The 15,221-nt window shown below is 43.4% G+C and overlaps 1 long non-coding RNA gene across 1 annotated transcript; it reads left to right on the top strand.

Moving 5' to 3' along the window:
• Positions 1–825: 825 nt before the first annotated feature.
• LOC115578201 (uncharacterized) lies at positions 826–9,424 on the top strand. Its single transcript, XR_003983397.1, has 2 exons — positions 826–1,112; positions 7,661–9,424. It is a non-coding gene; the product is annotated as an uncharacterized LOC115578201 (long non-coding RNA).
• The last annotated feature ends 5,797 nt before the right edge of the window (positions 9,425–15,221 follow it).

Genomic DNA, 15,221 nt, shown 5'->3' with positions numbered 1-15,221 from the left:
GCCAAATCTAGAGGGAATCGAGAGGGAGTCCCCATGAATAGATCTGTGCATCAATACTCTGTCATATCCATAGCCCTACCCACTGGAAACATAAATTAGTTTTAATCTCATTCCATTAGGGCTCCTACAAGCTGTGAGTGACACAAGTCGCCACTAGATGGCAGTGTTGTCTTTCAAGTCACAGGTGTCCTTCGTGCTAATAATAATTTCATTCCATGGCAGGAAGTCAGCCTCAAATTTATCAGATTTGATTGAAACTTCAAAATGTGGCTGCATGCACTTTATGGAATAAAAACTAGCAAACAAAGGAGAACTTAGATCAAAAGCATGACATTCATAGACAGCCATAAATACATTTTTGAAAGAAGGCAAGTGAAGCATCATTTGACACTCATTTATCTGCATTGATCACAAACATAGTCAGATGTACATGGCATTTGCAGATAGTTTTGTCTAAATTGCACATTACAACATGGAATAACTGAAGGGTAATGTTTAGAGCCACATAATGGATAAGCCAGTGGTAGTAAGCCACAGCACACAATTTTCCATCAAGCCAATTTGCTAAGAATGCCATTTGTGTGTTGTGTCTGCCCTGTCAGTGTGGCACAAAACAAGATGTGTGTAGTAGTGATTCTGACCAACTTTTCCACGATGAAAACAGTGGCTGCCCCTGCCATTTTAAACAACTGAGTCATTTCTTTGGTTAAAAGTCCCATATTATACTGTTTTTCATCAATGTCACACAGCTGTCAGAGGTCCAACAACTCTGTATTCGATATGTATTACCCCAAACACATCCGTGGTCCTGCATTCCAGCTGTCAAAAAGTCGGTCTGCTGAGCTGTAATCAGAGCACTCTGTTTCTGTGCCTGCACCTTTAAATGCTAATGAGCTCCGTCTGTCGACGCGTACTTGGGGAGCTTTGGATGCTGTCACTCTGAGGAAGCCCGTTATGCTAATGGCATGCGCTAATGTTTACGGTGGATGTAGCACTATGGCTCGCGGAGATTTTTTCGCTCAACCGAACCAGTTTGACCCAGAATCGGACCCAGAAGGAGAGGCTTCTGAAGAAGTACAGACTCTGCGGCTGCAGCAGGACGTTTCAGAATGGTAAGTGTGGCTAAATAATGTTAGTTTGTGTGTATGTGTTGTTACAGTTACTATAGTGTCGCTAATGGCTAACAGCTAGCGAAAGCTGTGTTTGTCTCAAACACAGTCTTCAAACTCTTGGCCACTGTTCGCATAGTTTCTGTCTCCAGTCTGCACATGTGTCCAGACTTTCTACTGTGACAACCAAGGTCCATCGTAATATCATTAACATCACACTCGCTTCAAACGCCATTGCACAGCGGACCGAAGTGGAGCTAACTCGTTAGCCAATTTCCAGCTGACTTCACCATACTCATCGGCAACTGTAATCAAATCGCGGCGACAATTAAAGGTGGCTCGGGTGCAGTTGCTGCGTCCGGTATGGTTGAGACTGATCGTTTTACGAGGATCGGTGCCGAGGCAAAGACAGCGTTGTACTGACCCTCGTTACTGAAGCAGTCCGATGTAAAGAGGTTAGCACACACATACAAGCTAACACGAACCGCAGCCGGCACGTTGTCATTAAAAAGGAAACACAACCACGGTCTCTGCCGGTCTGTTGTTCTGTAGCTGGGACAGAATATAGGCACTTATGTTGATTATTACGACCAACAACAGAGCAATTGCGTGTCTAGCTCTGAGCGACAACATTGTGAAACACTGCTGTCTCTCTGCTGGACACACCGAACTTCACCGCGGGGATGAACGCGCCCCCCTCTGACATCTCCTATCACCGCGCAGAGGAGGTCGGCCTATGATAATGACTCCTTTCGTTACATAACGTAAGGAGCAGAATCTGAACATCCTGTAGGTGCGCCTTGTTACCAGTTAGTGGGCTGCAGGAATCCTCATTCTGGGAGTTGGCAGGCTCAGGGAGGACCAGCTTATATATGTTGAGAGTAGAGAAAACGTGTTTTTTATGATATGGGATCTTTAAATAACACAAAACACAGCTGTGGTTAACAGTCAGTATGTCAAGCCATCATGCTGTTTAGCATGCTTTGCCTATGCTAATGTTATGTTGGACATTGTACTGCGTATTCCAACGCTAATAATATATGGGTGATTCTCTGTAACGGGTGCCTTTTGGGTTCTCTGAGTTTTGAAAAAAGACCATAAATTACTGTACTTCTGAACATTGCATCTGATAAAGGAGTACTTGAACCTCTGGTAAAATACTGTTTCCCACCTTAGACGTGGAATGCCAAACATTACTAGGAATTTCTTTGTCATGTTAGCCATTTTTAATTCAACCCCGTAACAGACAATGTGATCTCTGTGTGAATACAATTTCAAAACATATTCAAACTAATTCTTGGAGATCCTTGGTAATCATCTGTCCCTTGTTTTAAGAATATATTGTAAGTACATTTCATTTTATTCTTAGTAATACTAATTTGAATGTCAAGTAGGATATGATACCTTCATGTAAATACGGCCTCCATATATTATGAAAATATGCAATGACATTAAGATTAGATTAGACCTTTATATATTTTCTTGTTGTCCTCTACAGTTTACACACAGTTCAACAAAGATTTCTCAAATATTTCTTTTTAATATCCAAAAATGTATGAAAATCTGTCACATAACAGGGTTGAACTCACTGTAACAGGGTTGAACTCACTGTAACAGGGTTGAATAGAATAACAGGGTTGACGTTTCAATCAACTTTTCAATACTATTTGGATTAATTTACCAGCAAAATAAATGTCGACATTTTATCAAAATTATATTGACTCTAATTAATTCATTGCAACAAACAAGATGAGACAAACCTGTAATTTAGTATTTCATATCTAACATTGAAATCATTGAATCATAAAACATTTAATTTACCGTGAAAATCAATGACGTTAAAACTATTTTATCACATTTAAACTGACTTCATTGTAACAAAAAAGAAGAAACAAACATGTCATTGGGTATTTCATATGAAATCACTGAATCATAAAACATTCAATTGAACATTAAAATCATTGACAAGAACTATTTCATAGTGTTTTATAATAATTTCATTCCATACATACTTAACAGACAGCAGTCCTGTAGTTTTTTTCTATTTTAGTAGTATCAGTTAAGATTATCTTTGCTGTTGATCCTTAATCTTTGCGTCCTTTTTAGTCTGACAGTCGATCCCAAATCTCTTTCTGAATTTGCATGTGGCATGCATCGTAATGGGTTGAGCCACATAATGGATAAGTGAGTGGTAGTGAGCCACAGCACACAATTTTCAAATAAGCCAATTTGCTAAGAATGCCATTTGCGTGTTGTGTCTGCCCTGTCAATGTGGCACACAACAAGATGTGTGTAGTTGTGATTCTGCCCAACTCTTACGCAATGAACAAAGTGGATTCCACTGCGATATGAAACAACTGAGTGAGTTCTTTGGTTAAACACCGCTACTGCAGGACGCTCGTCAAACCTGGTCACTTGACGGCTGTCCCTTTCCAAAAGGAAGAATCACATCTGGCTGCACTCCACTACCTATCTAAATCTGTGGCATTCCACTTCCATCCTCCCCTATGATGCGCTGCCTTCCTGCCTTCACGGTGACAACAGAAGGCTGTGTCTTATCTGCGCCGGTGGTCGAGTAGTTGGAGTGCATGCCACATATGCAGTGGACCTGGGTTCGAATTTAGGGCGGAGGAAGTTTACTGCAAGCCACAACCCCCCCCCTCTGTCCCACTTCCAATCTGTTCCCTGCAAAAACACAGGTGTCCGTGCCTGAATTCCAGACAAAGGCAAAGAGAAGGCCGTAACACTTCACACAACGTAACGGTGCAGAATTGATTGTCAAAACGTACCCGATTATTAAATGTTTTAGAAATCATTCACCTGTAGTCCATTTGGATTTCTGTGGATTGCACGAAGTTGTTCTGAATTCAACTGAAAGCGCTTAATGCTGGCAGGGGCAACCCACCGCGTTACAAACACACGTTGGGAGAAGAGGCTGATATTCACCCCCGGCGTGCACTGTCCCAAACGCAGGCGGTTGCCGCCTCCGTGAACAACGACTGAGCAACGGGGCTTAAGCCGCGGCGCGTTTGGAAGGCGGCATGCCCCGATGTGCGCGCGGACTGCGAGGGCCAGTTCATCACTGCTTGCAGTTTTAATTGTTCTTGTATTTAGTAACTAAGACAGATCGTTCGGCCGGCGTTTCTTTCCCCGTTATTTTTATACAAGAACCTAATCGATATGTTCGGAGCTCCGCAATAACCAGCTCAAGAAAGAGACTCCGACCAGAAGTCGTGATTATTATAAAGTCGGCGCAGTTGACTGCTCAAGAAGCCGTGAAGACATCCACAGCCTAGAGGAGAAAGAGCATCCGATCGTCTCCGACCGCCTCCAGCGCACACAAGCAAGAACACTGCTGGGCCAGGAGCTGTCCTCAGGTGAACCGGGACGGCATCGCTCTCCAGCGGCTCTGAAACCGCCACCGCCTCCCTGCACAGAGACGAAGCTACTCCAGGCCGTCCAGAATCCGGGACCCCGTTCTTCTTCCACCAAGTAGGCTAACATCCCACACGACAAGAGTCACACTCGAATGAGATCAGAGTTGGTGTTTGTGTAAGCTTCATATATATATATATATATATATATATATATATATATATATATATATATATATATATATATATATATATATATATATATATATATATATATATATATATATATATATATATATATATATATATATATATATATATATATATATATATATTTTAGACCTTTATCACAAATTCAAAGCCCTCGCCATATCGCCTCGATAGGATAAGCATTAATTCTGTATTGGTAAATTATCGGTTACTTATACACTAAAACCCACCATCGTTTAAAATTCATCTTGTCCTCATTTTATTTCATAATTCCACCATTTCTGTTAATGTTGTCACCCATTTTAATCATTATTTCACATTCCTTATTCTGCCTTTATTTAGTAAATAAATATATTTAACCGTATGTCATTGTTATTATTGTGTGTTATTGTGTGTTATTATTTGAACAATGATGAAATGTGATGTTTATGAATTGACATGCCCGAAATAAACAACATAAATAAATAAATAAAAAATTTGAAGTGGGAAATCGATGGTATCGTGGAAAGAATTCATGACTTCAGAATAGGAGCAAATTGAAATTCAACAGATCAATTCGAGACTGATCTTTTGTGTTCAAGCCAAACTTGGACAGTTAATATTCTGGCTAGTTTCCTCCGAGCTAGTCGCACAGAGAATCATCGGAGGTGGTGCCCCGTCTAAGGGTATAATTGATTACCAGTAATTAGTTAATTACCAGTAATTAATTATCCCTTTTTATCAAAGTAGTGTCTCCTACAGTCAGTAGAGAGAACTAAATCTGTAAATAGTATGTACCTAGTTTTTTTGTTATTCAATCAGTTCTTTCGTGCATGTTCCAATAATTTTGGGAGCCAGCCCCTGCTGGGTGGATCAGCGTTCTCGTCGCGTTTCCTGTCAGTACCTGTTTAATAAGCAGGGAAGCTAATGATCCAGATTCAAACTATAGGAGTTAATAACCTTTACATTACATGTGCATTACATTATACCAACTAAATGTAACATTAAGGTACAAAGGTGTGGTCAGTTAGTGATTCAGTGATTCAGTCAGACTCAATTTTTTGTCTCAAAACTCAGAACTCAGAGGGAGATGAATAGCAGGGGAAGAAAAGAGAAAGAGGTAGAGGAATGTCACATATTAGGTGACAGAAAGGGTGTTGCCTATCTGTAGGAGCCGTATGTAAGTCTATGTGTGTGGTTGGTTTGTGGATGTGGACACTACATTGGTGCGTGGGTAGGGTGTGTGTCACTGTGGGCGTGTGATCCGTGGTTATTTGTGATTGCACTCACCTGGTCTCATCAGTTGGTGTTTGAACATGGTGTGGGGTGAGCCACGGGGGTGAAATTTTCTGTTGACCGCTGCGCTATCACATCACATTGTGCCTCCTTTTACCTTATTAACCTTGCACGGACGTTTGCAAGCAGTTGGAGCATCTGTGTGCTGCCGTGACATGAAAATAAAGGTGCTCCAAGAGCAAGAATCAAGCGAAGTGTGCGCATCAACAATTTCTCCCGTGTTCAGCCCACCGCGGCTGATTGTTTATTTATTGGTCTCAGTTAGCCGTAATACTATCTCTTTAATTAGTGGCTGTTGCAGGTTCTCCAGTGCGCAGCACAGCTGCACCAGTACGTTGGCTGAACTCCTAAGTAAGGAGGGGATCATGTTTAAGATTCGAAAATCTTTAATGTGGGCATTGGCCCTCTCCACATGTATTCTGTTGCGTGCCACTTCTTTTGTTGCCCTCACCTCACTCTCTGTGAACTTGCCGTGGTTGAGAAAAGGGGGGATATTCACAGATAAGCCCTCTGGCACAATGTCAGCAATCAGGAACCCCTTGTCTGCCAGGACCATATCGCCAGCCTCAAGGTGGTCAAGTAGGCCTGACTGCCTCGTAATGGCCTTGTCAGACACAGAGCCTGGAAACAGGGAGCTGCAGAACGTGATCACCCCATTAGGGGCAACCCCAATCAGCACTTTAAAGGAGTGCATCCCTCTGTAAGCCGAATAGACCATTTTGGCCTTGTCCATCTCTTTTGGAGCTGCAACCTGGATGTCTGTGCAGTCAATTATGATCCTGCAGTTGCTGGCAGAGGGCAGGAAGGATGCAGGCATGCTCTCCCTGTTTTTTATGTGACTGGGTACAACTGCCATCATGGTCTTGAAAAGTAAGTTGTGTAGCAAATGTATGAAAGTCTTCACCACATTTGCTACTGTTGAAGTGCTGCAGGAGAACAGCTGGGCCAGGTGCAGGTGGGTGTAGTTCTGTTGAACCTTCATTAGGGCCATGAACACCTGGGACTCCATCGCCATCCCTTCAACCCTCCAGCCCGCTGCATAGATCATGGAGCCCTCAAAGCGCTGCACAAGCCCCACCACCCGTCTGAACATGGCCTTATCCGGTAGGCCAGTCTCCATCCTTATGACGTCGTCTGTCAGACCTGTAGGGGAATAGACCATAGTGTTTCCACTGACAGGCCTAGAGTCTTGGCAGACAACGTCCTCTGGTTCCTTCATTCCACCTCCGTCGGGTCCTGGGTTGGGCTCCACTGCAGTCTCGGATCCTGCCACCTTGCAATAGGTGTGGTCGGTGTGGTCAGGGGACTGGCTATATGTATTGGTTGGTTGGCTGGGGGTAGTCTTGGACCACTGGAAAAGACATGGGCCCTTTTTCTTGCCATTGGGGAAATGGCAACCACACACCCTCGAATTCTTGTTTGGCTCCCTGTCTGCTCGTCTGCAAAACAAAATGTAAAAAACACTAATAATTATTACAAGTGAGTGTTAGCAGTGCTATGGTATACTCGTGTGTGGTTTACAGTTTTTTTTCTCTTTTGATTTGGGCTGATCAGTGAAGACATGATCCATGATCCTCACTGACCTTTGAAAACGTCCCCTTTACGGTTAGTGTGTTATCATTGCAAGTGAGTTGTGTTAGAAATGTTTTATACTCCTGCATATGTGTGTGTTTGTTTTACTTTTCCCTTTAGAATCAAGCCGGGACAGTAAAGACATGACCCTCACCGTGAGCTTCAGCATGGTCACTTCAAGTGGTGTGCCTGAAGAAGGCTACACTGTGGAGTATCCTATTCAGTGCTTTTAGTACCATAAACGGCACAGCACACAGTCAAATTAAAAACCTTTATTAATGTTTCTAAAGGATACCATAGGCAGCTGTTCATTAACAGTGTGTTATCATTACTAGTGAGTTGTGTTAGTAATTTTGGATACTCTTGCATATGTGTGTGTTTTGTTTTACTTTTCCCTTTAGAATCAAGCCATGACAGTAAAGACATGACCCTCACCGTGAGCTTCAGCATGGTCACTTCAAGTGGTGTGCCTGAAGAAGGCTACACTGTGGAGTATCCTATTCAGTGCTTTTAGTACCATAAACAGCACAGCACACAGTCAAATTAAAAACCTTTATTAATGTTTCTAAAGGATACCATAGGCAGCTGTTCATTAACAGTGTGTTATCATTACTAGTGAGTTGTGTTAGTAATTTTGGATACTCTTGCATATGTGTGTGTTTTGTTTTACTTTTCCCTTTAGAATCAAGCCATGACAGTAAAGACATGACCCTCACCGTGAGCTTCAGCATGGTCACTTCAAGTGGTGTGCCTGAAGAAGGCTACACTGTGGAGTATCCTATTCAGTGCTTTTAGTACCATAAACAGCACAGCACACAGTCAAATTAAAAACCTTTATTAATGTTTCTAAAGGATACCATAGGCAGCTGTTCACTAACAGTGTGTTATCATTACTAGTGAGTTGTGTTAGTAATTTTGTATACTCTTGCATATGTGTGTGTTTTGTTTTACTTTTCCCTTTAGAATCAAGCCAGGACAGTAAAGACATGACCCTCACCGTGAGCTTCAGCATGGTCACTTCAAGTGGTGTGCCTGAAGAAGGCTACACTGTGGAGTGTCCTATTCAGTGCTTTTAGTACCATAAACAGCACAGCACACAGTCAAATTAAAAACCTTTATTAATGTTTCTAAAGGATACCATAGGCAGCTGTTCATTAACAGTGTGTTATCATTACTAGTGAGTTGTGTTAGTAATTTTGTATACTCTTGCATATGTGTGTGTTTTGTTTTACTTTTCCCTTTAGAATCAAGCCAGGACAGTAAAGACATGACTCTCACCGTGAGCTTCAGCATGGTCACTTCAAGTGGTGTGCCTGAAGAAGGCTACACTGTGGAGTGTCCTATTCAGTGCTTTTAGTACCATAAACAGCACAGCACACAGTTAAATTAAAAACCTTTATTAATGTTTCTAAAGGATACCATAGGCAGCTGATTCATTAACAGTGTTATCATTGCTAGTGAGTTGTGTTAGTAATTTTGTATACTCTTGCATATGTGTGTGTTTTGTTTTACTTTTCCCTTTAGAATCAAGCCAGGACAGTGAAGACATGACCCTCACCGTGAGCTTCAGCATTGTCACTTCAAGTGGTGTGCCTGAAGTTGGCTCTGAGGATTGTTTTCTCACTCTTCTTTAGATGTCAGCAAACATCTCATAAGATGGACATATCATGTGCGACATTAACAAGACACTTTGTTTTGCCATTCGTTTGTCCTACACTGTAATTCAATCTAAAGCAATTAGGCTTAATATCATAATTTAGCCATTGAAACATCAGTAAGATTTTTACAATTGAGTGTGTGGTGATAAAATATCAAATCAAACTCAATAATAAATACTAATGCAGGTAAATGACTGGGAATAAAGTAAGCTTGTATTCTGTTAAAGGCTGGGTCTAATTGTATTCAAACACAAACATTTCTTTTGACTCAAAGAAACACAACTACAGTCAACTGAATTTATTTGAAATGGTACACAAATCCAAGGCGCTGGTTTGCAAGCAGACACACAGGAACAAGGTATGATGGTGCTGCGGAGAGAAGAAAATAGAAAACATAAACTTGTGATAAAATGTAATTAACACTTAAAAAGCTACACTGTTACATTTTTGGTGGTAAACGTTCACGTGAGGTCTGGTGTTTAAATAATTTAATGCATTAATAATGCCATATTGAAAAGATACACAACTAATGCTCCTGGCACCATTCCCCATCCCTCAAATTGCGTGGTTGCATTGTATACAATGTGTGTGACTGCGAGACTTGTGGACATGTTCGTGGTTGTTAAGTGCACAGTAGATCACCGTTAAGTTTTAAATACTGCGGTGTATGCTGACACTACTAACTGTAGCCCCTTTCACACAGAGAAGACGCTTTATGCCGATGTTAATTCACACAGAGTGAAGCATCTCCGCCTTAAAGATGAACCGCTGTGTAATTCACACAGAAAGCCGGCGCCGCGGCTCCTTAAGAGGCGTGACGATACAGGTTTCCCCCTGTCAATCAAAACCCGCGGAGAGTTTATTATCATATGGACAAGGCCACTTTAATGCACGGGCTTACCTGGGCTGAAGCCCAGGGGCCTCCCAAGTTCAGGTTCACGATGAGCTGAAAAGATCATATTGTTTTGTAACTTGTCAGGTTTTCTGTCAATCACTCTAATCGCACGTTACGTGGCTGCTGATTGATCCAACTTAGGAGTGACCCACGTGGCCTCATAGCCTATGGCCCGTGGGCTGACCTATCAGAATGTCTATAGTTAGTTATGGGATGTGTCCCTATGATTGAGTGACATTTAGTGGAAAATGTCGGGGAGGACGTTTGAGAGTGGTGCCCAGAAAAGAAAAAAAGTTATTATAAAGAGTTGCGCGAAAAAGAATTACTGAAGAGGATCCCAAAGCTTTTTTGAACCAGCTGCTGCTGAAGATGGAGCCAGCACCAGGGGAAGCTCGCTATCTCACACACCGGAGAGAGCGGAGGAGCCGCAGGCCGCGCAGGTGGATGTAGCTGGAGAGGAGCAGGGGACCGCCCGCAGCAGTGGATGGGAGGGGGAGGGTGGAGCACTCGGGCCCCAGAGAGAGGACCAGGCTGCAAAGCAGTCAGGGGGAGACGAGTCAAATGACCCATGTAACAGTGACCCGGGCCGCTGGGGAAACAATATTGACGCAAAAGTGCGCGCTTATTGGGCGAAAATGGGACCGGAGTCCTGTCAAAGTAAAGATGCTATCATGTCGGCAAGACCAGACGAAAGCACTTCTAAACTGGTAAGAAAGTGCTGTATTTATAGGTTGTGCAGGTTTTAAATTGTTGTGGTTGTGCATTGTTTTAAGAGAAATGCACATTTGCTTAGATGTTTGTCTAGATCAGGGGCAATTGGCGGCCCGCGGGCCTCACTCAATGCCAGTCAATTTACAAATGTTGTCGTCGGAACATTATGCAAACAATTTGTATCTTGATGAGAGAGATAGGGCTACTTCTCTGCCCCGGATCACACCCCATGCAAACATGTTCTATCCTTTTTAATTAATAGAGAGGCGTTTGTGGAGCCTGTTTCATATGTCCACGCTTGCTCTTCATGGCTTCTCGCACAACAAGGATGCGCTCCGACTCGGACTGCCCTTCCACCTGGACGCCGCATACCTCGACCCCGTGCACGGCCAGAGTTTACCTTACACACGGTTATCGTATTTCTCCTTTCACGGACTCCTCGGCGTGTGTGATTACTCCTTCGAGCCTGCGTTCATCCGCAAAAGGAGCGGCTCGAGTGCGCTGCGTAAATGAAGGCCACGCGCGGCTCAGAAAGCATCTGCCGCAGGAGCTGAAAGACAAACGACTCAGCAAGGTGGAGACACTGCGGGTAGCTATTTACTATATCAATGTGGAGCCTGCTGGACTTGTATCGGGATGGAGGTGTCACTCGGAGACGCGCGTAACTGCGCCGCTGCAGCAGAGGACAGAGTGCAGCAATGATGGCGAATACTCGCTCAATCTGGCACAGCCATATAAATGTGCCACAAAGTCAACCCAGTGGCAGACTTAGAGATCAGACCCTAAATTCAGATTAGCTGTTGTTAACGCAGTGCTAACTTAAGCCAGTGTGCAGGCGAAGTTGAGCGCACAGAAGGAGAGATTGAGAGCAAGAGTGAGTGATCTGCAGCGCAGCCAGCAAGAGTCTGTGAGAGCGCAGAGGTTATTATTGCACCTTAAAATGGATACAAGCAAACATGCAAATACATTTATTGAGCACAGAATATATTTTTGTTTCCGCAAATTAAATTATGTTTTAAGATTATACTGCAAACCTTCTATAAATGTTGCTCAGTTTCATCTTTTTGGCACCTGGCATTTGGCCATGTTGCTATCCATGGGGCTGAATGGAGTGTGTCTGTGCAGGTGCATGTGATTGGTTGACAGGGCCCGCTGAGGCCAGAGAAGAGGCTTCTACTTTGATCTGTTGCTGTTCTTCGCTTATACTGTTAGTAGTTATTTTCAATGTTTGTGCAGACAGATGATGGTTAGTGATGTTTTTCATAATATAGTTTGAAATCATATTTGCACACATTTTGGTTTTATTATCACCATAAGTTGCTGTGTGTGGTTGTTAAAAAAAGCGTGTTGTGTTTATGCTCAAGTGGGCTCAGTGATATGTTAATAACAATATTTTGGTGTTTTCTGGCTCAAAGAGGAAAAATTCACTGTTGTATGTCTCGAAAGAAACTACTGCATTTTGTGATGTAGATTACCTAGATATTACGCTTTTTTTCAAAAAAGAGACTATAAATCGAGGGGATGGAGGGCCTACAAAATCTCTCAGCCCCGGGGCCTAACATTAGGTTAAGGCGGCCCTGCATATGGATGCTGTTATAATGTGTCGTGATTGAGATCCTGACCCACAAAACATCCTGGAGAGTGACGAAGTTACGTTTTTCGCGCTAAATTACATAATTATGTAATCACCATCAGTAAACTGGAAGCTGCCTGACTCCCTCACTCGCGGGACGAAGGCTGTTTTCTGGGGGAAAGTTCACTGAAGTCTCGGTATGGAGGGCTGGCGGTCGCTGTGATTTATTTTCATCACAAACACTCGGTGATTTAAAGCTTTTTGCCGGTGACAGACACTGTTTATCGGGAAGAAGTGTGAGGTACAGTCGGGAGGACAGACAAAAGGACAGACGCTTCTCCATGTGTATCTGCGGTATTGTTTTCCTCATATAAGCTGTGGACTCTGAGCCCTGTGGACTGTGGACTCTGAGCCCTCACCTTTAGAAATAAGTACACATTACATCTGTTATCTTCATCTAATTGATATAGATCAATAGTTCCTCTGCTGACCTGAGTTAATGTTAATGACTCAAACTGCTCCTTATCTGCGCGAACGCTCGTCAACGTCAGTCCGGGGGGGGGGGGGACACGGACAGACGGTCACCAACTCCGCCAGCCGGGGGACGGACGGACGCTCATCGCCGTCAGCCGGGGGAGGGACGCTCGTCACCGTCACGCGCGGAGTATAGCGCCGCTGACCTAGCGGTATAACGGCGTAGCGCCGCTGTTCCACCGTCTGGGGAGAACCCTGCTTAGGCGGGAGGCAAAAACGCTTGGGCGCCGCGCCTAAGCCGTATAATGGCAGGGAAAACCCTGGTTATATACTAATAAAGCATTCATGTGTTCACCATTTAGTTGTGAACCTGTTATTCCTGGGCATCTTCTTTCATCCTTTCTTTGCTTCATGTCTGACCACACTTTAACTAAGTAGAATTGGTGGAGTTACCCTTTAAGTGAGATTATGTGTGTGCGGTGGCACAGAGCTCGGAGAGCAGACCAGAGCGCTGCGGTCGGCGCTGCAGCTCCGGCTCGGAACAACAGGCTGTTCTACTGTTGTGCTAACTGTGGCTAATGCTCCGTGCTCGGCGCCCCGGTACTACTACCACACTCCATATGCATATAGAGACCGAAGCTTGGGAGCTCCGGGACAGAACCAGATACACAGAGACTTGGACACATCAGGAGAGAGCTTGAAGAAAAGTCCGTGACGTAGTTGGACTCAGTGTTGCCCAGAGACGGCCGGCACACGGGCCCTAACATGGTGTATTATGGCTGGACCGTCCAGCCCCGCCTTCCCACAGGCTGCTGCCATTACCTTCTCAAATGATATGCAAACAACGCTCTACTTGCCCCTCCCCTCAGGCCCCTCCCTCTCGACACCAAAACATCGACAGAAAGTTGAAACTGAAAATCAGTGACACTGAAAAAAAACTGACATTGTAAAAAACTCTGTCACTGAAAAAAAAGTGACATGAAGAAAAAATCTGAAGATCGTCATTGAAAAATACAAAAAAATCCCAATAAAATAAAATGATTAGATTTTCGGATTTGAATTTTTTGAATTACTTTCTTTTTTCAGTGCCAATACTTGTTTCAATGCCAATACAACTGTTTTCAATACAAATGTTTCAATGACAATGTTTATTTTTTCAGTACTGAAAACCGTTCTGGCTCCATAAGTTTTGACCTCCTCTCGTCAACACTGGCAAAATGAAACAACTTGGACAGCCTACAGGGAGCTGAGCCAATCAAGACTGGGGCCGTCCAGACGAGAACGCTCTTTTGCGAAAACGCACGTATTGCATTGTTTTGGCCGACCGTCCACACAGATCCTGAAAACGCAGCGCGTGAAAACGCACTTTTTTGAAAACGGGTCTCAGGGGCCGTCCACATGGACAAAAACGATCTTTTTTTCCTCCGTCTTCCTCGGCATTGTTTCAAGAATATTTGCGTCCATACAGATTCACTGAAAACGACCGAAAACGCTGTAGTTCATATTCCAGGCCTCTAGGCTTGACATTCACCAACAACGGAGAAGAAGAGATGGAGGAGGCACATTAAGCTTGGACGCTGTAAACAAACAGACAGTAGACGGAGAAACCGAACAAAACAAGAAGAAGATGAAAATGGCCAGTGCAAGGAAAGCAGAATCGTTTGTGTGGACCGGTAATGAGGTCGAACTGCTGCTGCGACTCACACTCAACTACAAGGCGAGTAAGTTGCAAGGCTCAATATCTTCTGCGGCACGAACACGAGCATGTAGTCCGCCATTGTTGTTGTTGTTGTTGTTATGGGACGTCGCAGGTTTCGTTGTCGTTAGGGTCGCTACTCTCTCTCTTTAGGACTCTAGGCGTAACGTGTAGTTGTGTAAATCATGTTGAACCACGCGAGATGTAGAATGAGACCCGCCAAAAGCAAGAACAGAACAAGGAAATACACAAGAGATGTCTCAAAAACGAAAAATGGCGGATCGTATCCAGACTGTAAGTGTCCTTATATTTTATTTAGTTAATGTAACACACGTATACAATTGCTGCACATAGTTATATTATTACCCGGGGCGATGAACAAAGCAAGTAAGCTATATATTTTATCCACAGTATTAAATATTATTGGGCAGACAGAACGAGGCTAGCCCGTTGCTGTGGAAACTGAACCAAACAAGGTAACGTTAGCAAGATGGAGGGGGTTCAGAGGGGGTTACTTAAGTAGAATTACTTTACTGATCCCAGACTGGGAACTTATTTATTTGCCCGTTTGGTAAATGACATGCAACGTATATGTATGTATTTCTATCCTAAACGATCCTAAAAGGTTGACCCAAGTAGATAAATCTAAGCTAGAAATTGTGGCTGTTGTAATG

Source organism: Sparus aurata, unplaced genomic scaffold, assembly GCF_900880675.1.
Source record: "Sparus aurata unplaced genomic scaffold, fSpaAur1.1, whole genome shotgun sequence".
Classification (NCBI taxonomy): Eukaryota; Metazoa; Chordata; class Actinopteri; order Spariformes; family Sparidae; genus Sparus; species Sparus aurata.
Note: the sequence above shows the minus strand (reverse complement) of the source record. Positions and strands in the feature narration are given on the sequence as shown.